The sequence below is a fragment of the Gossypium hirsutum genome, chromosome D11 (genome assembly GCF_007990345.1).
Source record: "Gossypium hirsutum isolate 1008001.06 chromosome D11, Gossypium_hirsutum_v2.1, whole genome shotgun sequence".
Taxonomy (NCBI): domain Eukaryota; kingdom Viridiplantae; phylum Streptophyta; class Magnoliopsida; order Malvales; family Malvaceae; genus Gossypium; species Gossypium hirsutum.
The window spans coordinates 56,123,338-56,144,820 of record NC_053447.1 but is presented as its reverse complement, the minus strand read 5'-3'; the positions used below and the strand labels follow the sequence as shown (position 1 = coordinate 56,144,820).

Sequence of the window (21,483 nt, the reverse complement as noted above, 5' to 3'; positions counted from 1 at the left end):
CTTAATTTTTTGTTGAGCATTAGTGGCGTTTTTTGATAATTGCCACAAATGCTTGATCTTTGGCGGCATTTCCTGATAAACGCCGCTAGTGTCACTACAGGTCAAAGTTAAACGACGGCGTTCTGCTTAATTATTTGAGGAGCATTAGTGGCGTTTTTTGATAAGTGCCGCAAATGCTAGATCTTTACCGGCGTTTCCAGATAAATGCCGCTAGTGCCACTACAGGTCAAAGTTAAACGAAGGCGTTCTACTTAATTGTTTGCGGCGCTTTTTGCAAAGTGCCACTAATGACAGGTCTATAGTGGCATTTTTATAAATGCTGCTAATGTTTGATCTTTAGCGGTGTTTTTTAGGTTGCGTCGCTAATGCTCCATATTTAGCGGCGTCTTTTATTCAAACGCCGCGAAAATCGCCGCTAAAAGTCAATATTGGTGTAGTGTCAAATTCATTTTTGAATTTTTATACAAGCTTATTGCAGTTCTCTAAATGTTCTACGGTTGAATAGGGACTAAAATATAAATTTTTTAAAAATTTCAGATCGACATCGCAATATTAAAGGTTTCACATGGCCACGTCACATTCTGACTTGAACTCGTCGTCACAACGTCGACTCTGTTTCCATCCTTCAGGCTCTTATTACCTTTAGTCATACTTATATATCCTAATCTAGTCAATTCAATCATTATGCCATTCATATTAGCCCATTTTTAATCTCAATATCATATATTGTACATTTATAAATTTTCCAAAATGGTTAAAATTTTACAAGTGCGTCCATTAGAAGTCTCACACTCACAACTTGATTTTCCTTTTTATACATACCATTACTATTACCAAAATGTATCAATCAATTTATTTCTATGAAGTACCTTAATTTATCAACTGAAAACTCATTAATACTTCATACAATATTTACTAAATTAATGTCTCAACAATTCATTTAAACTTTATATATATATATAAATAATTCCATCATTTTAAATAACTTCTTAATATTACAACTCTTCTATTCTTTTTCCTCCTCCTCTCCGTTCCACATCCTCTAAGTGCATGTATATATATGTATATATATGAACCTTTGATTTTGAGTATAATTTGTTTATATGTAACATTAATTATGATTTCATTAACTCCATATTTTTGGTAAGGATGTCCACTTGGGTAGCAGTAATTAAATTATTTATATCTTGACCTAAAAAATTCAAAATTTGGTTTCACTTGTTACTTTTGAAACTAGACTCAATGAATTTTTTTACCAAAAAATTTCATAATTTCCAATAAGCTAATTAATACAATATATATTTTTTAAAAAATTTCCCCTTGTTCTACTGCTAGGTAGCTTTGACCCTTCTTCACTAAAAAATAGTTATCTTTCAATACAATATAAATATAATATTTCCATTTGTTTCCCTTAAAAATAGACTCATCAATATTTTAATCATATAAATTTCATCTCAACATTTTTGTACAATTTGTAATAATTTTTCAAAGTTAGAGTAGGAAAACTCGAAATCATTCAAACATTGTTTCACAAAAATTCATATATCTCATAATCTACAATTCTATTATTTACACAATTTTTTTATGCTAAACTAGACTTAATAGACTTTAATTTCGTATTTAATTCAACCTATAAATTAATCGATACAATTTTTGATGAATTTTGAAAGTTAATTTGTTGTTGTTGTCGACATCTGTTTAAGTGAAAAATTTTGCTCTTCCATGGTTTCATTATTTAAGTTCTTACACTACAACAAAACAGGATTTTAGCGGCGCTTTTTTAGGCCTTTAGCGGTGCTTTTTAGCGCTGCTAAAGGTATTTGCGGCGCATCTCAAAGTGCCGAAAAAAACGCCGCTAAATCCCGCGTCGCTAACTTTAACGGCGTTTCTAGGAAAAAACGCCGCTAAAGGCCAAGACCTTTAGCGGCGCTTCCAACACAAACGCCGCTAAAGACCAAGACCTTTAGTGGCGCTTTCCACACAAACGCCGCTAAAGACCAAGACCTTTAGCGGCGCTTCCCACACAAACGCCGCTAAAGACCAAGACTTTTAGCGAGGCTTCCCACACAAACGCCGCTAAAGACTAAGACCTTTAGCAGCGCTTCCCACACAAACGTCGCTAAAAACAATGACCTTTTTAGCGGCGCTTACACGACAAACGCCGCTAAAGATCAAGACCTTTAGTGGCGCTTTTCTCACAAACGCCGCAAAAGACTAAGACCTTTTAGCGACGCTTTTTCCACAAACGCCGCTAATTTTGGCAGATTTGTAAGAGAAATTTTTTTATATTTTTAGCCCTCCTGTAAAAACAAATCAGAAGAAACCAAATCGAAACCAACCAAAAGCAATAAATATATATAATATTTACAATTAAACGAATAATATATAATAAATATCAATAAATAAAATAAAAATCGTATTATTCTTACAAAAATGTTAAATTTTAAAATGATAATTAAAATTCAAAATTGAAACATATTTACACGATAGTTTAAGACGGCGGCTGTTGCAGCTGTTGCGACTGCTGAAACATATTCATCATATTCTGAAGCTGCAACTAGAGTTCATCGAACTTTCTATGCTGCTCTGCTTCTTTCGCTACCGCATCTACTTTAAGCTGCAGCTGGAGTTCTTCATACTTTCGTTGAACCTCAGCTTCTCTCACTGCTGCCTCCGCTTTAAGTTGTGTAATTTGCTCAACTGTTGTCGCTTGCATCTGAGCCATCTGGTCTCTTAACCTCTCAACCTCAGCTTTAGCCTGACTTCCCGAAGGCATGTATTGTTGCGAGCTGGATCCGAAATATTGGGATGGCTAAGAAAAGATCCTTGAAATCGAACCCGACCGTACCTTTCAGGACTCAAAACATCAATGATAATTCGGTTACCAATGTCATCAATATGAACAGAACTATCACTGGAAGCCATCGCTTCGTACTCCACTTTTTTATCCTTTAGTTTTTCCTAATAAATAAATCACATAGTTAGGAACGATATATATATTAAAAAAATAAATGTAGCCTAACTTAACAATATTTGCATTTCAATAAATGACATAAACCATTAGAAAATAAACACTATAAATAATTAAAACGAGTCAAATTGTATTAAGCAAACGTACCATAATTTCTGCAGCTTCAGGAGTCATAGGGTTTCCATCTTTCTTCCTATGTGTAATGTCAAAAAGTTGAAGGCTTCCAACTTTTTGACCGGACGACAGTTCCTACAATACAGTAGTAAAAATATTATTTGTTGGAAAGTAATAAATGTATGACAGATTTACAAAATTAATACTACCTGGGCTTAAGCTACACAAGCAAAACTTTTCGACCCAGCTGTGTGAGTGAATTTCTCCTTCTGCCTACTACTTTTTCCAATGCGTTCATGATCCTACGTTATGGAATTATTAGTTCGTTAATTAGTAAGTACTATAAACCAAACTAATTACAAGATTTTTGTAGTAACACATACCTCTCCTTTCTTTGAAGTCCAAAATCTAACGACCTCTTCCCACTGGTACCTCAGCATTCTAGGCGGGACATTTTGTAATTTCTCGTCCAGTGTTGTTTTTGTCTTAAAATAGTCTTTCTTTAAAGTGCTCTTATGGTCTCTCCATCTTTTTCTCAATGCCTTCTTTACATAAGCATCGAAGACCTCTAGAGCAAATCTCGCCTAAAAAAAACACGTGTTAAGAAAGTAAATATAAATGAAACTTAAACCCAAGTATTATAAATGACATTAATTTTTGTTACCTTAATGTTATCGAGAGCTTGGTTCTTGTTACTATTAGGCATTGCTCGCCATGACTCATAGTTAATTGGCAACAAATTTGCATTCCGCGCAAGAATGCCCAAGTATCCTGCTAAAAGGCATGCTTCTAATCCAACAGGCTGACCAAAGCTATTACTACAGACTTTGACACGCTCGACTGGATCTAGCTCGTATAAATCCCTAAGTAGCGTACGTCATCGAACTCTCCGCGTCCCACCACTTTCAGCTGAAAAATATTATATAAAAATATAAGAATTTTTAAAAAAATAAATAATATGTCAACACGCATGTAAATTAAATGTTAAATTACTTTGAACTTGTGTAGGTTCCTCAGGTGTAACCGGAACATTCGAAGATCCGATAGCAGTCTGTTATCCAGTGTTGTTTGTTTCCGCCTAGTTTGGAGTAGCTTGAACAATGCCTAGCTCTCGCACTTTTCTTCTAGTCATTTTATCTGCAATACAAATAAAATAGTTGAAAACTTATTATACAATTACAACAATAATAGCACATATAAAATAGTTGGAATATATAATAATAGCAATATTTATATTATTATATTACATATAAAAAAATAATTGTAAAAGCTTCCTACATTATAAGTCGTAAATATTTTCTTCCCTATCCTGGCGGACCCATTGAAATTGTGTACTAGTACTAGGAATGTTTTCGTTTAAGTTCTGTTCTGGAAAGGGCAAAGTTTGTGTTCTGTCGTCAATGCCATCTCTACTTCCACTGCCCATGTCAAACAAGTCTCTAGGGATGTTACGGAGTAGAACGTACCAACCCTCATCAGTTGGATCTTTTGAGTAAAAAACTTGTTTGACTTGAGAAGAAAATACATACGGCTCATCAACCAATTGTTGTCCTCCGTGAATCAATCGAGCGAAGTTCACCATTGTGAAACCAAATTAATCTTGCTTGATTCCATGAGTAGTATTAACATCGGCCCAATCACCTCGAAATAAGACAACTTTCCATTTGCCGTAGTAATCCAACTCAATTATGTCAATAAGAAGTCCAAAATATTCCACATTTCCCTCGACAGGATTATTGTCTCTAGCACTAGCATAACTTGTAATTAAGGAATTAACAACTATTCCACAATTTTGCGTTCTCCTCAATCTCTCGCGATATTTTGTATGAAACCTGAATCCCTTGATGAGGAACGCACTATATCTTTTAACCACCCGATTTGGACCTTGGGAAAGACATTTAACTTCGTCAGTGGCGTTCTTCCCACTCCAAACCTATTGAGTGGAAAGTAAACTGAGTAATTAAAAATGTTATGAGAAAACATTATGAATTGTCGATGAAAGTTCCAATTGCATACCGTTTGGCTTAACCATTCATGGAAAGATTCTGTGAACAACTTATTGATATCTCGATGTTGTGTTCTTCTGGAACGCGAACGAGATCTTAATATTTGTTTGTACTCACTAAGTTAAAAATATGTTCTGTTTGTTAGAAGATAAACAATATTTGATTGATGAATATTTATCAAATTTGTAGAACTTACTTGCGTAAAGGTTCCATAGCTTCGTGGTGAAACAGAACATATCAATGTGCTTGTACCCACGATAAATCATCTAATTCTACAATTTCAACTTTACCGATTGCTTCTCCAAAACTTTGGAACAAATAAGCATCGGCGAAGTTATGATCAGTGAGTCCAGCATTTCTAATTGGTCTGTTCAACCTTGTTTCAACATCTTCCAAATATCTTGAACATAAGGTCATACATTCCTCTGCCAAGTAGCTTTCAGCAATCGATCCCTCTGGATAACGCTTGTTGCGACAGTAAGACTTTAATTTGGATAGGAACCTAAACACGATATACAACAATATCAAAAGTTGTAACTAAAGGCATATAGTTGAATGAATGAAAATTTTAAAAATTTTAATTAACACCTTTCTATGGGATACATCCATCGATAGAAAATGGGTCCGCCAAGAATTGCTTCATGCGGAAGATGGATTATCAAGTGAACCATAATAGTGAAGAAGGAAGGTGGAAATATTTTCTCCAAGTTGCATAAAGTCAAAGCGGCTCGATCCTGTACCTTCTGAAGTTCTTGAACGTCAAAAAATTTGCCACAAATGGCTTTCATTATATTGGATAGTTCAATTATACAAGACGTCACCTTCTTTGACATACAACATCGTAGAGCAACTGGCAGTAAATCTTGCATCAAGATGTGATAGTCATGTGATTTTAGCGAATACAATCTTCGATCTTTTGCACTAACACATCGAGATATATTTGATGCATACTCATCTGGAACCTTTATATCCTTCAACACCATGCAGAACATTTCTTTCTCTGTCTTCGACATTGAAAAAATAGAAGGCGGCAACTGATATTTTCCATTGAAAAGTGGAATAGGATGAAGATCAGGCCGAATTCCCATTTGGACTAAATCAAGTCGACTCTGAAGATTGTCTTTTGATTTTCCGTCGACATTTAAAACTGTACCCACAATGTTCTCGCAGACATTTTTCTCAATGTGCATAACATCAAGATTGTGTCGTAAAAGGTAATGCTCCCAATAAGGCAACTCAAAAAAATACTTCTTCTTTTCCACAAGTCTGCCTCATTAGGATCGTCCTCTTCATCAGAGTCACCATCAGCTTCATCATTTAATCTTCTATTTCTTTGCGTGTTTGGCGGTTGGTTCATCTTCCTATAAATGAAATTCATATCTTCCAACATGAACAAGATTTCAAAGCCACTGGTCTGCGAAGGAGCTTCTTTGAACTCTTCAGTACCGTCAAATACAGAACTCTGAAATCTAAATCTATGATTTTTCGGTAACCACCGATGATGCCCCATGTAAGAGAACTTCTTTCCATTGTACAATCATTGCGAACATGTTTGTGCAGCACAATAAGGACACGCATAACGACCCTTGGTACTCCAACCGGATAAATTGGCATAAGCGGGGAAGTCATTAATGGTCCACATCAAAGCTGCACGTAAATTAAAGTTCTCCTTCCTCAGCACATCATATGTCTTGACACCAGCCCATAATTGATTTAACTCTTCAATAAGTGGCTGTAAATAAATGTCGATATCATTCCCGGGCCCTTTCTCTCCAGGGATAATCATAGATAAGATAAGGGAAGATTGCTTCATGCAAATCCACGGAGGCATATTGTATGGAATAAGCACTACTGGCCAAGTACTGTAGCAGTACTCATGATCTTGAAAGGATTAAATCCATCAGATGCTAGCCCAAGCCTCACACTCCTAGGATAGCTTGCAAAGCTTGGAAATTTATTGTCAAATGATTTCTAAGCTAAATAATTTGCTTGATGCCTTAATAATCCATCATCGATTTGTCCATCATGGTGTCACATCATAAACCCCGCTGTCTTCGACGACATGAAAAGCCTTTGAAGCCTTGGTATCAACGGAAAATACCGTAAAATCTTGGTTGGCTTCTTTCTTGACTGTGCATCATTTTCATCATCGTTCCCATCTTCTGTATTTTTATGTATCCAACGGGATTTGCCGCATACGTGACAGCACTGTTGGTTATTCCGATCTCCCCAATATAATATGCAGTCATTCGGGCAACTATGGATTTTGTTGTACCTAAATTTTTTATCATTTTCTTCATATCTTTGCATGATTGAGGGATTTTTGCAAATGGAAACATTTCTCCCAAAAACTCTAACAGCATTGTTAATGAGTTTCCAGTCCACCCTCCCAAACATTTTAATTGAAAAAGACGAACACAGAAAGACATTTTTGAAAATTTCGATCCCTCGTACAGTTCTTCATTCATGTCATTAAGTAGCGCGTACAACTTCGCCGCTTCTCCATTCAGCTCTTCATGAGGTACACTTGTTCCCGGTTCGGTAAAAGTATTTCCACCAAGATTACTACCATCATATGCCACAAAGTTGGCTGGGAAGGACTGCGAACGATGATTGTGCATATTAAATGCATCCCACAACATACCTTCCATGTCATCCCCCACAATCGACTGATGGTAAGCATTACCAGGATAAGATACATCCATCGTTGAAGAGGAGGTACTAGGCGGGCATTCTCCATGAAAAAGCCATTTTTTATAACCCCGAACAAACCCAACCACAATTAGATGCTCATATACAACTTCACGATAATGCCAGTTTGTGTTGACACAGTTGTTACACGGGCAAAGAATCATGTTCTCTTGGCTTGCATGTTGAAATGCAAAATTTAGAAAAGTCTATACTCCATTTCGATAACCGTTGCTTACCCTTGACAAATTCATCCAAGAACGGTCCATTTCTAAATTCTTGCAGTCTGCTTTTCACCAAAAATTACAAGGGTAAGTTGTTCAGTTATAAGTATCTATGAGTTATGAAGGTTATGTATTATGTAAGTTGTGTATTATGTAAGTTATGTAAGTTATGTAAGTTAGATATTATGTAAGTTATGTATTATTTCTAAAATTATAAAAATTATTATTGAAAATATAGGTTTTATTATTTAAAAAATAACATTTACAATTATTTTTTAAATTAAAAATTTATTATCAATAAAATTTAAATATAGCTTATATACATAAATTAATATATGTATAATATTAAAAATATAGTAATACATATGTAAGTTATCAATTTATGTCCCAAATTGATTACGTTTTTTCACGAATGATTGCGTGATTTTTTAAAAATCTTCTCAAAATTTTTTAGAAAAATAGGTTATATATGTGAAAAATAAAATAAGGTTAAGCCAAAAAGAACGAGATCAACTGGCATATTAGAGGTTAAAATATAATATTACAAGCAATCTTTGCTTTTAAACTAATCTTCCACTGAATTAGGGATGGAAAGGTATATGTGTTACTGATTTGACAACAAAATAAACACTACTTTCTGCAGTATATGTTTGTTGATTTTGTTTGCAGAGAAAAGATAAAAGCAAATCTAATATAAAAGCATAAAAACCGTGGATTCTAAAGTTGCAGGCTTTTCTTTTTTATTTCTACAAGTTTAGCACTAAGGTCTTTTCATCATTTTTAAACTTATTTATCTTCAAACTATAAATGACAGTATATCAGTTTCATACTAGCATTTCTTTATTTTATAACTAATCATTGATTTTCAAAGTGTAATTACAATTATAAATCATATATATTACTATGAACAACAAGTAATTATATCTTAATATTTTTTATGTATTTCAAAGATAGTGAAATTGTATTGTTTATGGAACCATATTAAATAATACTAGTATTAAATAATACTATTTGAATTGGCTAAAAGAACTATTAGCACATAAACAAAGTCCACTTGCTTAAAACCATTTGGGGATTTGCATAATACATGTCAAGACGGTGACTAAATGCAACGGCTATAGCAGTACCTCGAACAGCAAGATGATTAACTACCAAACCTTTTGTTTGCAACAGAAAATTTTCCTTCAGAAAATTCTGTTCTTTCAATCAAACTAAGGCTGATAGATTAAAACAGAAGAATAAATATTTACCTCCCAGGCAAAAAAGTAGACAAGTTCTGCAGCGAAATACGCAGCAAGCTAGCGGCAAAAAATTGACCTTTCACGCCAAAGAATAGCGTTATCCTTCCAACCCAGCAACCTAAGCACAACAACGCAAACAACAATTATGAACGGTTAGAAACTACTGTAAACTACAAATAGGATATAAACAAATTATGAACAAAAATTTGCAACGAGAAATGTTATTAGATTTATATTATTTTATAAGCTATAGAGTAAGAATTATTTGATAAGCTATAGAGTGAGAATTATTATGCAACGAGAAATGTTATTAGAAATGCATTACTTGACAGCCTATGGGACCAAATACAGCAATTATTTGATAAGGTATATTCCAACGAAGTGTTCAAGAGAGCACTGCACAAGGTTTTTGTCAAGAGTTAGTTCAAATGTGCCAAATTTCTGGCATGGTGAATTTTCCTAACCTTTGTTTTCACTAACCAACTAATTTATCTATATAACAGCTTCCAATGGATGCCGTTTGGTGCCTGAACCTTTGATCAATTTGGTCTTTTAAATGCAGGAATTCGATCGAGACCCCATAATTCCTATCTATTCAGCTACACCAGATCAACTTAACAAGGCACTGAAATACGTATACCATGCTGCTGCAAACAAGCTTGAAGGAAAATAACTTGAATTACTCATTGCCACTTTTCCAGACAACAATAGATCCTTATATGGTATGTCCCTTCTTGCAACTATATTAATTGTATGAACAAATTTTTTCATGATTAGCAGGATAACAATGTACAACAAGACGGAATATACTACTTAGTTTGCTTTGATTTTTGTTTAAAAATAATATTTTTTTTCATGCGTATGACATGAGATATGGTACTTTTGGTTTCAGTAAGAGCAATTATGGGACCAAATATTATCATTTCCTATCATACAAACAGGAGAGTGAAAATGATGAAAAAAATTATGAACAGTTCCAAACTATTTGGAACTACAAACAGGAAATAAACAAATAATGAACTAAATTATGCAAAGGCTATAGATAAAATTCTAAGAACAAATTCCCGGTCTTTTCTGTCCCAAACAGGATACTGTAAAATTGTCTGAAACCCATCAACAATTTGCGCATTTAGTTAACATTATTAGGTGTAAAATAATGTATGTGAGGTTGTAACCTAAACCCTAAACCAGGTGCAAAACTATTTGAGCGCAGAAGAAAAAGAGGAAAACCTTACCGATCGTTTTACCCAAGCGACGGCAGAGGAGTTCGGTGGTACACGACTGTCACGGTCGACGGTCAACGAGCAACAACAGAAGGGTCAGTAAATCGCAATGTAGCAGTGATGGTTGGGGCACAGTAGACTAGGGTTCTAGATTTGGGGGATTTTTGGGGAAAATTTAGGGGGAATTTTTGGGGAGAAAAGTGATTTGTCGGCAAAGGGATGGGACTATTTGGGATGAAATACAGACACTATAAAACGACAGTGTCTTAGCAGAATGAACATTTGCGGAGTTTCTAATATAGCGCCACTAATTCCTTTAACGTGTCATGTAAAACGACAGTGTTTCTCTAAAATGGGCGGAAAATTTGCGGCGTTTTATTTGATAGCACCGCTAAAACCTACCTTCAGTGGCATTTTAAGCGTTGCGCCGTTAAAGTCGAAAAAAATTCCAAAACAAAAATTACATCGTTTTGCCCAAACTAATAATATTTTTCCGGCGTTTATGAATAAAACGCCGGTAAATCAAATTTTCGTGGCGTTTTATACAGAAACGCCACAATACATTAATTTATTTTATTGAAACGCCATCGTTTTCAGAAATTTTAAAACATTGTTTTTTTAATTAATATTTAAAAAAACAATATAAAATTAAAAATTGCGGCTTTTTCACCTGAGCGCCGCTAATACCGTTAATATGCCACACAAAATGTCAACGTTTTAATTACAGACTACAGAGCAACTTTGCGGCGTTTTCTTTCTAGCGCCGCTAATTCCCAGATTTAGTGGTGTTTTCACTGTTACTCCGCGAAGGCAGTTAAATTCCCAACCAAAAACTACACCGTTTTCTCCAAATTATTAAAAACGTTTGCGGCGTTTTTGCTGAAAACGCCGCTAAATCTCACATATTTTATTTATTTATTTATTTCTTCTATGTTTCATTAAAATTTTAATTAAATAATTATTAAAATTTTAAGTAATATTTAAAAGTTTTTGATAAAATTATAAAATTTAGTTTTTTTATTTCATTTTTATATTTTTTAGTTTTTCTAATATTTTGATCCTATCCAAATTCAATAATTAATTACCTATATATATATATCCATATAAAAATATCGAATTGTTAAGGTTAAATATTTTTAAATATAAAAGTATTAATTAATTGTATCATTTAACAAGTCTCAAATAAACCTTAAACCCTAATTTAACCATTCAATATACATCTTTGAAATATCTTAAACCCTAATATATATATTATATCTCTTAACTAAATAATATAAATTAACTATACATATTTGAAATATCTTAAATGATCACTGAGCCTCCACGTACCAATTCTAGGATTCTTGACATGTGCTATCTGTGCCCTAGGAACATTGCCAAAAAACCGAAAGGGGGCTTCTAGCTTCCAACAATCCAAATCCCGTCATTCATCAATAAATATATTTAGAACAATCCTTTCTACTATAAAGAAGGGTGAACTAGATTTTGTAGAGTACTGACAAAAAATTTGAGAAACAAAACCGGGCAGTCACTACTTACTCGACTGCTAGCACATACTCAAGGCCGATATTAAATTTATCATTATATATTTTACAAACATATAAGAACATATTTAATATATAAATTAATTAAACTAATTAATCTAAGAAACCAACCCTAACTTGAGTACCCTTGACACCCTAACCCCTAAATCTCTAACCCCTAACCCCTAACCCCTAAATCCCCCTAAACCCTAACCCCTTAAATCACTAACCCCTAACCCCTAAATTCCTAACCCCTAACCCTTAAACCTTAATCCCAAACCCTAATCCATACCCCTTACTCCTTAAAATACCTTCCAAAAAATTCCATAAATCTTTAATAATCATAAAATATAGTTTAAATCGATTAAACAATAATTAATAGTTAAAAATTTTGTATAAAGTAGCAATAAACAATATTAATCTTTATAAAATTTATTTTTTATATAAAGTATGGAATTTTTAATATTTTATTTTATTGATAAATGAATAAATTTCTCTGATTAACAAATTTGTTATATTCTTAATTTCTCAATTAGATAAATGAAAACAAGAAGGACGAACAACTATATATATATATGGCATTTTATTTTTAATATTGAAGTGATAACAAAAGGAATGATAGTGAGTTAGGTATATGCATATATTTTAATTTGAATGATTTCAATTCAAATTCACAAATTTATTTAAGTATTTAATTAAATGTTTGTCATGAATTATTAAAGTATTACTATTCCAACCTTGAATTTAAATTAAATAATATTATCCATCGAATATTTTACATATTCTAGAATTAAGTTGAATTTTATTTAATTAATCTAAATAATATTAAACCAATTAAGATAAAATGTATTTTGCAGTGTTTCCATCAAAACGCCGCTAAAACTCCAACATTAGCGGCGCTTTACAAACAAACGCAACTAAAAACCTTAACTTTAGCGGCGCATTATTAAAAATGCCGCTAAAAGCCCTAAAATTAGCGGCGCTTAGAAAAAAACGCCACTAAAAACCATAACATTAGCGGCGTTTGTTTAAAAACGCCACTAAAGCCCTCTAAAGGTCACCAAACGACGCCGTTGGGTTTGGAGTTTTTGTGGCGTTTCAGCAGAAGCACCGCTAATGCATATTATTAGCGGCGTTTTTTTATAAGTGCCACTAAAGGCCTATTTTTTGTGGCGCTTTCTCACAAACGCCGCTAATGCCTGATTTTTACCAGGCGTTTTTCCACAAAACGCCACTAAAAGTGCCACTAAAAGCCTATTTTGGTGTAGTATTATCGTTTCATTATCAAAAATTCAATTACACACTTATATTCCATACATTTATGGATTATTCATGAATTTCACTCAAATTATACACTTTCACTTACTATTACTCTTAACACCAATTTCATCATTTTGATATTTATATCACTTTAACATATATTGATATTTAGCACAAAATCATTTGATTATACAAAACATTACACTTTTAATTACTATTCAATTTAGTCATTTAAGCTCAGATATTATTAACATGTGAATTTATTTACATCCTCTCTTCTCATTTGAAATCGTATAATTTCTATACATCATAACTCATTATTCACTTCTCATCACTACTACTTCAATTAAAATTCACACACTATACATTCAATCATGAACATATATTAACTTAAATCTTTGAAATATATAAATAAGGGTAGTATGAATACTTACCTCTTTTCACAAGAGCTTCCTCATCTTTGTTTCTCTTTTAATTTTTTCTCACTTCCATCACTTCCATTCCTTTCTTTTAAACTTTTATCACTTCTAATATCTCATTTCTTGCTTTTAAGATGATAATCTAACTCTCTAGTATCTCTTCATCACTTCTCCTTTTGGGTGACTATGGGAATCTTCAAGGAACTTGGAAGAAAAAATAGAATTTTATGACAAGGGACCAAATTGTAAGAAAAGGAAATCCCCTTCTCATTTATATATAAAGTGACGTGAGAAGTATGAAGAGATGAGTGAATTTTTCTACACTTTTTTATAGAAATGTCTCATTTTAATTCATTTATTAAAATATTAAAATATCTTATAAAATAATAAAATATTCAATCAATCATAATTTAACACTTTTCATCTTTAATTATGACACAATATAATTAACTAATTTAGGTAATGATCATTTTACTCTTTATGTTTCTTCAAATTTTCATCCTTGAATTATTACTTATTTTTGGTAAAATTACGATTTAGTCTCTCGTATTTCTCAACTTATTCAAATTGGACCTTGCACCCCAATTTCATGTCATAAGAAATTAGGCTATTTCCGTTTTTGCTTCTTCTACTTTCTCATTTTTATACCTTAACCCCACAATTTTGAATAGTTATTCTTGAACCTCAAAATTTTTTACATCTTTACGATTTAATCCTTATTTTAATTTAGTATACCACAACGTACTTTTCAATTTAACTTTCTTTGATACTCCTCAACTTTCTCTTTAATCACGTTCATTTCCTTATTTTACTTTAAGAAATCAATTGTACACTCTCGATTTATAACTGCTTTTCAAATATAAAAATTTTAGCGGTGTTACAAGGTTATTGACATGGCTTATTTGAGCACTACTATATAATATATCATAATATTAAACAAGATACGTATGCAATATTTGCTGCAGTTATACTTCTTTCGCAATGATCAGAGCTTAAATTTCTTAACTTATTAAAGTTCAACATTTTACTTGAATTGCTTTATGCCTTCTTTTATTTGAACCTTTGTACTTAATATTTGAAATATTATTGAGTTTCAAGATATTTGTTGAAAATGTGCCTTAGACTTGCTTAATAATAGGTTTGTAGACCAAGTCTTTAGGGATTTTTAATTTTTGAACTTTTTGTCACATGATTTTAGGAGTAAGTTAAGTGTTTGTGGCATGATTTTAGGAGTAAATTTAATAGGTCTCTGTTATTTTTTTTTCTATATAATCTGAACAATACAACAGATTATAGTGTGCTTCCAATATATCTTTCTTTCACATTTTTTGTGTTTCATATTTTCTACTAAAATACCAACAATTGGCATCAAAGCTTTTATCTTAAGGGATCTGTGAGTTAAGAGAAACACATAAACTTTAGACATGGAAGCTGACACAACATCATTTTCTCATATTATTCCACCATTTTTTTTATGGTGATAACTATCAAGCTTGGGCTGTTAGAATTACAGTCTATCTTGATGTGATGGATACTTGGGAACTATTAGAAGAAAACTACAGTGTTCCATCTTTGCCAGTATATCCAATGATGAATCAACTGAAGACTTAAAAAGAGAAAAAACAAGGAAATCCAAAGCTAAAGCATGTCTTTTCTCTGCTGTTTTAAGCAAAATATTTACAATAATCATAAATTTGGGGTTAGCAAAAGAAATTTGGAACTACCTCGATAAAGAAATACCAAGGTAGAGGTGATCATGGGTTGGGCTACTCAGTCTGGCCCGACGGCTCGCCCGAAAAATGGGAGGGTTCGGGTAAAAATATAGGCCCGAAATATGGGTTTGGGGAAAAAAGATGCCCGTTTAGAAAACGGGCTGGGCCTCAAGTAAATTTTTTTTGGCTAGGACCCGACCCGGCCCGAATTATATATTAAATATATATTTTTATTTTTAATCAAATATACTTTTTTTATTATTAATTTGGCTATTATTTTAGTTCTAATTTGTTTCAATTTTAATATAACCACTTTTATTATATTTTTAATTTGTGTATTGTTTTAAGAATTATTTTAATATTTGTTTTAAAATTTTTTATTTAATGAAATAAGCTAAAAAATTTTAATATGGACCGGCTCGGGCCGGGCTCGGGCTTAGCAATTTTCTTTCGGGCCTGGCTTGGACAAAATTTTAGGCCCGTTTTCTAGGCCCGGACCCAGCTCAGCCCAAAACATAGGCCTAAAAATTTATCCAAGCCCGGCCCGAACCCGACCCGACCCGGCCCATGATCACCTCTATACCAAGGCAATGAAAAAACAAAAAATATGCAATTGTTTAATCTGATCGGAGGGTTTGAAATGATGAAAATGAAGGAGATAGAAACCATTAAAGACTATTCTGACAAGTTGGAGGGCATAGCAAATAAGGTAAGATTGTTGGGTCAGGATTTTTCCAATGATCGAATAGTTCAAAAAAGTCTTGTCAATATACCTGAAAAATATGAGTCTAAAATTTATTCATTAGAAGAATCTAAGGATTTTTCAAGTATATCCTTAGCAAAAATGGTAAATGCATTGCAGGCTCCAAAACAAAGGAGAACAGTGAGACAAGAAGAATCAGAAGAGGGTGCTTTTCAATCAAAGTTTGAAAATTCAAGAGGCAAAAACAAGAAAGATAATACCAGCAGTAATAACAACAACGATACATATCCACCATGTTCACATTGTAAGAGACAAATCACTTGCCAAAGAAGTGTTGGTGGAGGCCCGATATCAAATGCAAAAAATGTGGTAGTATTGGACACATAGAGCGGGTTTGTAAGTCTCAACAACATGAAGAGACAAAAGCTACAATTGAGCAACAACAAGATGAGTTTCTTTTTGTAACACCCCTTACCCGAGACCATTTCTGGAGTCGAGCACGAGGCATTACTTGGCTTATCTTACCAGTTCGGAGCATAAAAACTAGGTTTGAAAATTTATTTCATTATTCGCAGCAAATCTGTCTAGTCGCGCAGCAGTTACTAAATTAATTATAACTTGAGCTAAAGAACTCGAAATTTAATCCCGTAAATTTTCCCTGAAACTAGACTCATATATCTACTCACCATAAAATTTTTAGAATTTTTTGTTCAGCAAATTAGTACAGTTTATTAGTTAAAGTCTCCCCTGTGTCACCACCAGACTGCCCTGACCTCTAGTCACTAAGAATAAGTTTTCTCGCTATAGGATTTTCATATGAAGTTCTTACTTGTTTCTATAGAAAATAGACTCATTAAGGAATCTAAGCATGTAAATTTCAACTCATAACCATTTTTTTACAATTTGTAATTATTTTCTAAACTCAGATTAGGGGACTCCAAAAACAGTTCTGACCCTATCTTACTAAAATTCACATATCTTAAAATATAAATTTCTTTTTCCTACACCGTTATTTTTCCATGAAAATAGACTCAACAAGCTTTAATTCCATATATCATTCACCCTCTAATTCATTTTATACTATCTTGGGTGATTTTTCAAATTCACGTCACTGTGCTGCCTGAATTCTGTTTCTTTGCAAAATTTTATCCTTTTATGATTTCCATGCATAATTTATCACCTAATCTTTCATAACAACAAACACCTTCATCCTTAATCATTTTAATAACCATACATCATCAACTACTTACACATCACTCATTATTCATATTATACCAAAAGTAGCTAAGTTTCTATACATGCCATACACAAAACAAAACGTCTAATTATACCGAGTTATTTCTTTGATAGTGTGATCGGCCTCCGACGTTTCCTTCGATCCCCGAGTGGCTAGATAAGTACTATAAGAAGAAGAAAATAAAGAGATTAAGCACTAGGCTTAGTAAGCTTACAAGCAAATAAATCACAACATTCAACATAATGGATAATTATGCATAATATCATCTAACATCATAAATTTCTTTACTTCTCAATTTCTATCTTCTTCTTTATTCCCTTACCTTCTTTCTTACCTGACCTTTCCGTTTTCATAAATATAATCTACTTTTCCTTTGCTGTTAATTCACTGTAATTTAACTCGTACCCTGACCCGTTGAACCACTCGGAATACTAAGGATACTAGGGTCGTTCCTGTCTATCAATATCCTGCCAATGCCATGTCTTTAACATGGACTTACATGAATTATTCCTGTCTCCAATGCCATATATAATATGGACTTACATGGCTCAATCCTGTCTCCAAAGCCATATTTCTAATATGGACTTACATGGCTCATTTCTGTTCTGTCCTGTCAACCCTAATATCCTAACATTCCTAGGGTTCAACCGGAGCTTTCTAACACTTTTCCTCTGTCACTTCACCTTAAATTCGACTTTAAATATTTTCATAACATAAATATATAAATGCTGGAAATTGACAATAATAATGTAAAATAAAAGAATATTGCATTTATTTACTGTAAACTTACCTTGATACAAAATTTGACTAAACTTTACAATTTAGTCCTTTACTTTTTCTTTTCCCCGATCTACTCCCGAATTTCGTTCTTCTTGATCTATAATAGCAAATTTAACTTATTTAATATTCAAATTTATTAAAACAGTCCTTGACCCAAACTTTTGCAAAATTATATTTTTACCCCTAAACTTTCACATATTTGCACTTTTGCCCCAAGGCTCGTAAATTAAACTTCATCCTATTTTCTTATGTTTTATGACATGCTGATCATTTTTCCCTTCTATGGCAATATCAAAATCACACTCTAACATATACTTATGAATATTGGTATTTTTTTCCAATTTAAGCCCTATCAATTCAAAACTTATATTTTATTTTACAAATCAATCTTTTACTAACTTCTAACTTAAAATTCAATCATTTTAACCTCTAGTTCATCAATTAATTCAACATAACTCATGTCTAACAATCTACTAACTTTCAAAATATCAACATAAATCAAGTAGTATTATCTCTAGGATTCCAAAAACTCAAAAATTATAAGAAAAAGACTTAATTTGACTTACCAATTGAGCTTGGAACCTTAAAACCTTAAATTTCCCTTTTTCTTTTTCTTTCTTTCTTTCTTTCTTTCCTTCCTTCTCTGCCCGTTTTGCTCTCTGTTTCTTTCTCTGTTTCGTCTCTTCTATTCTCTTTCTTTTCTTTCTTTTTTTCTATTCTTTCTTTTGTTTTATGTATATATATAATATAATATAATATATTAATAATAATATAATATAAAAACATAATCATTACTATAATATAATATTTTTTTAACACATAAAAATCTCAGATTTTTATACTTATGCCGCCTCAACTTTGGAAAAAGGCATAATTGCCTATTTGGTCCTTTTAACTTTTCTTTAATCTATAATTAAACTTTTATCCCTATTGCAATTTAATCCTTTTTCATAATTAACTATCGAAACATTAAAATTTCTTAACGAAACTTTAATATTATCCTATTGACACTCCGTAAATATTTATAAAAATATTTACGGCTCAGTTTATAATATCGAGGTCTCGATACCTCGTTTTCGACCCAATTTACCTAATAATTTCTTTTAAATCACAAAATTCACTAATTCAAAAATATTTCTAACTTCTTCATCGAATTTAGTGATCTCAAATCACTGTTCTGACACTACTGAAAATTGGGCTGTTACAACTCTCCCCCCCTTAAAAAAAATTTCGTCCTCGAAATTTCTCACCTGATACAAGCTATTAAGTCAAATCTTTCTTCACCCCTTTCAATCGAAGTCCATAAAAATTAATCATAACTCATATCACTTCCGAACTCATACCAAAACTCATTTTAGAAATTGATACTATGCCTGAACTTAACTGAGCAGCTCTGATGTTTTCTTGCCATCACTTTTTCACTAGTAGTATGACTACCAAGAAATGTCCAGTAATTGTCTGTCGAAACATAACTGAGAAACCCGAATTATCTTATTTAATACCTTTGAACGAAGATCTTGGAAACCCATCCAGCGATAAGAAAACAGATAATTTAAACCCATTGTGGAGACCCAAGATGTACTGATTCCATCACTGATTATAACTCAATTAACTTTTCAATGAATAACCCACTCTGATTAAAACAACTGAGTCGATTTTATCTATCAGATAATAACATTTCAGAATAATCCAATCTTCTTGTTGTCAAAACAATCCAGATATACCATATATCATAATCCTCTCGGAACACCAATCGAAAATTTCCACAAATAGCATTTAACTCAAACGAATTTTGACATTCCATTATTGACTTGTTGACATAATTTCAGAATTACCTGAGAAGTGAAAACCAAAATACAAGTTTGAGCTCAATCTTCCTCCATCTACACTTTTGCCGATGTCAACCCCTTTCACGAAAACTAGAAAGGAATTATATATAATAAAAATATTTCAATCATTAACATCGAAGCTTTAAACTATACCGAAGCCACAACCATCAGATAGATTAAAAACCATAATGCCATAATAGAACTGACGTTCCAACCATATAGATAGAACAATACTTCAACATCAATAATGCACTCCATGTAGTCTAACTATCTCTGAAATGTATAACTCGGCCAACTTGTCAAGTGAATAATCCATACGGATTGGGATAAAATGAGCCGACTTAGTTAGCTTATCAATCACAACCCATACTGCATCTTTCTTTTTCAGTGTTAACGGCAATCCTGTCACAAAATCCATAGTAACTCTGTCCCATTTCCATTCCGGAACTAGCACAGGTTGCAATAATCCTGAGGGTACCTGATGTTCGGCCTTTACCTATTGACAAATCAAGCATCTAAAAACAAACTCTGAAATATCTCTTTTCATTCCTACCCACCCATACAATTTCTTCAAATCATTATACATTTTTGTACTGCATGGATGAATAGATAAAAAACTGTTATGTGCTTCCTGTAAAATCTTTCGAATAAGCTCATCATTCTTTGGTACACAAATTCTGTCTCTAAACATCAAACAACCATCAGAACCAATCCAGAAATCTGATTCTATGCCTGACTCACATTGAACTCTTTTAGCTTGTAACTCATTATCATCTTTCCGAGCTTCACAAATCTCTTCAAGAAATACCGGTTTAGCTCTAAATTCAGCTAAAATAGAACTATCATCTAACATGGCTAAATTGGTATTCAAAGCTTGCAATGTAAATAAAAGTTTCCTGCTTAAAGCGTCAGCAACTACATTTGCCTTACCTGGGTGATAATCAACCACTAACTCATAATCTTTAAGCAATTCTAACCATCTTCTTTGCCTCAAATTCAAGTCTTTTTGAGTCATCAAGTATTTCAAGCTTTTATGATCGGTAAATATCCGGCACCTTTCACCATACCAAGAATCACATCAAACTCATCAAATGGAAATAGCATGAGATCGGCCGGAAAACAGTAGCCTCTAATCATTAAAGGACAATTTCTACATACTTTATCTACTAATACATGCTTGCCTAATGGATTCGATACTTTAATCACAAATTTTGTAGATTCTATAGGCATACTTATACTAGGCATCAATTTCATACAAACATAAGAATGAGTCGAACCCGGATCAATCAGAGCAATGACATTAATATCATGTAGAGAAAATGTACCCGTAATCACATCGGGGAAGGATGCCTCTTCGCGTGCACGAATAGCATAAGTCCTTGCAGGGGCTCTAACATCTGGTCTCACAATTGAATCTCCAGAGGTACCTCTGTTACTTGCTCCTACTCCTAGTTGCCTCGGTGATCTGCCTCTAGTAGGAGCATTTCCGAATCTAGCACTCTGTGTTACCTCTCGGTTAGCCATTTCTGGACATTCTCGTACAAAATGATCTG

The 21,483-nt window shown here is 32.9% G+C and overlaps 1 long non-coding RNA gene and 1 pseudogene across 1 annotated transcript; one reads left to right on the top strand and one right to left on the bottom strand.

Annotated features, from left to right (window-relative positions):
• LOC121223206 (protein PIR-like) overlaps nucleotides 1-21,483 on the top strand; it is a 105,480-nt pseudogene that overhangs the window by 61,592 nt on the left and 22,405 nt on the right.
• Nucleotides 3,569-3,860, bottom strand: LOC121223830 (uncharacterized). Its single transcript, XR_005921296.1, has 2 exons — nucleotides 3,750-3,860; nucleotides 3,569-3,669 (listed from the first exon to the last, which is right to left on the bottom strand). It is a non-coding gene; the product is annotated as an uncharacterized lncRNA (long non-coding RNA).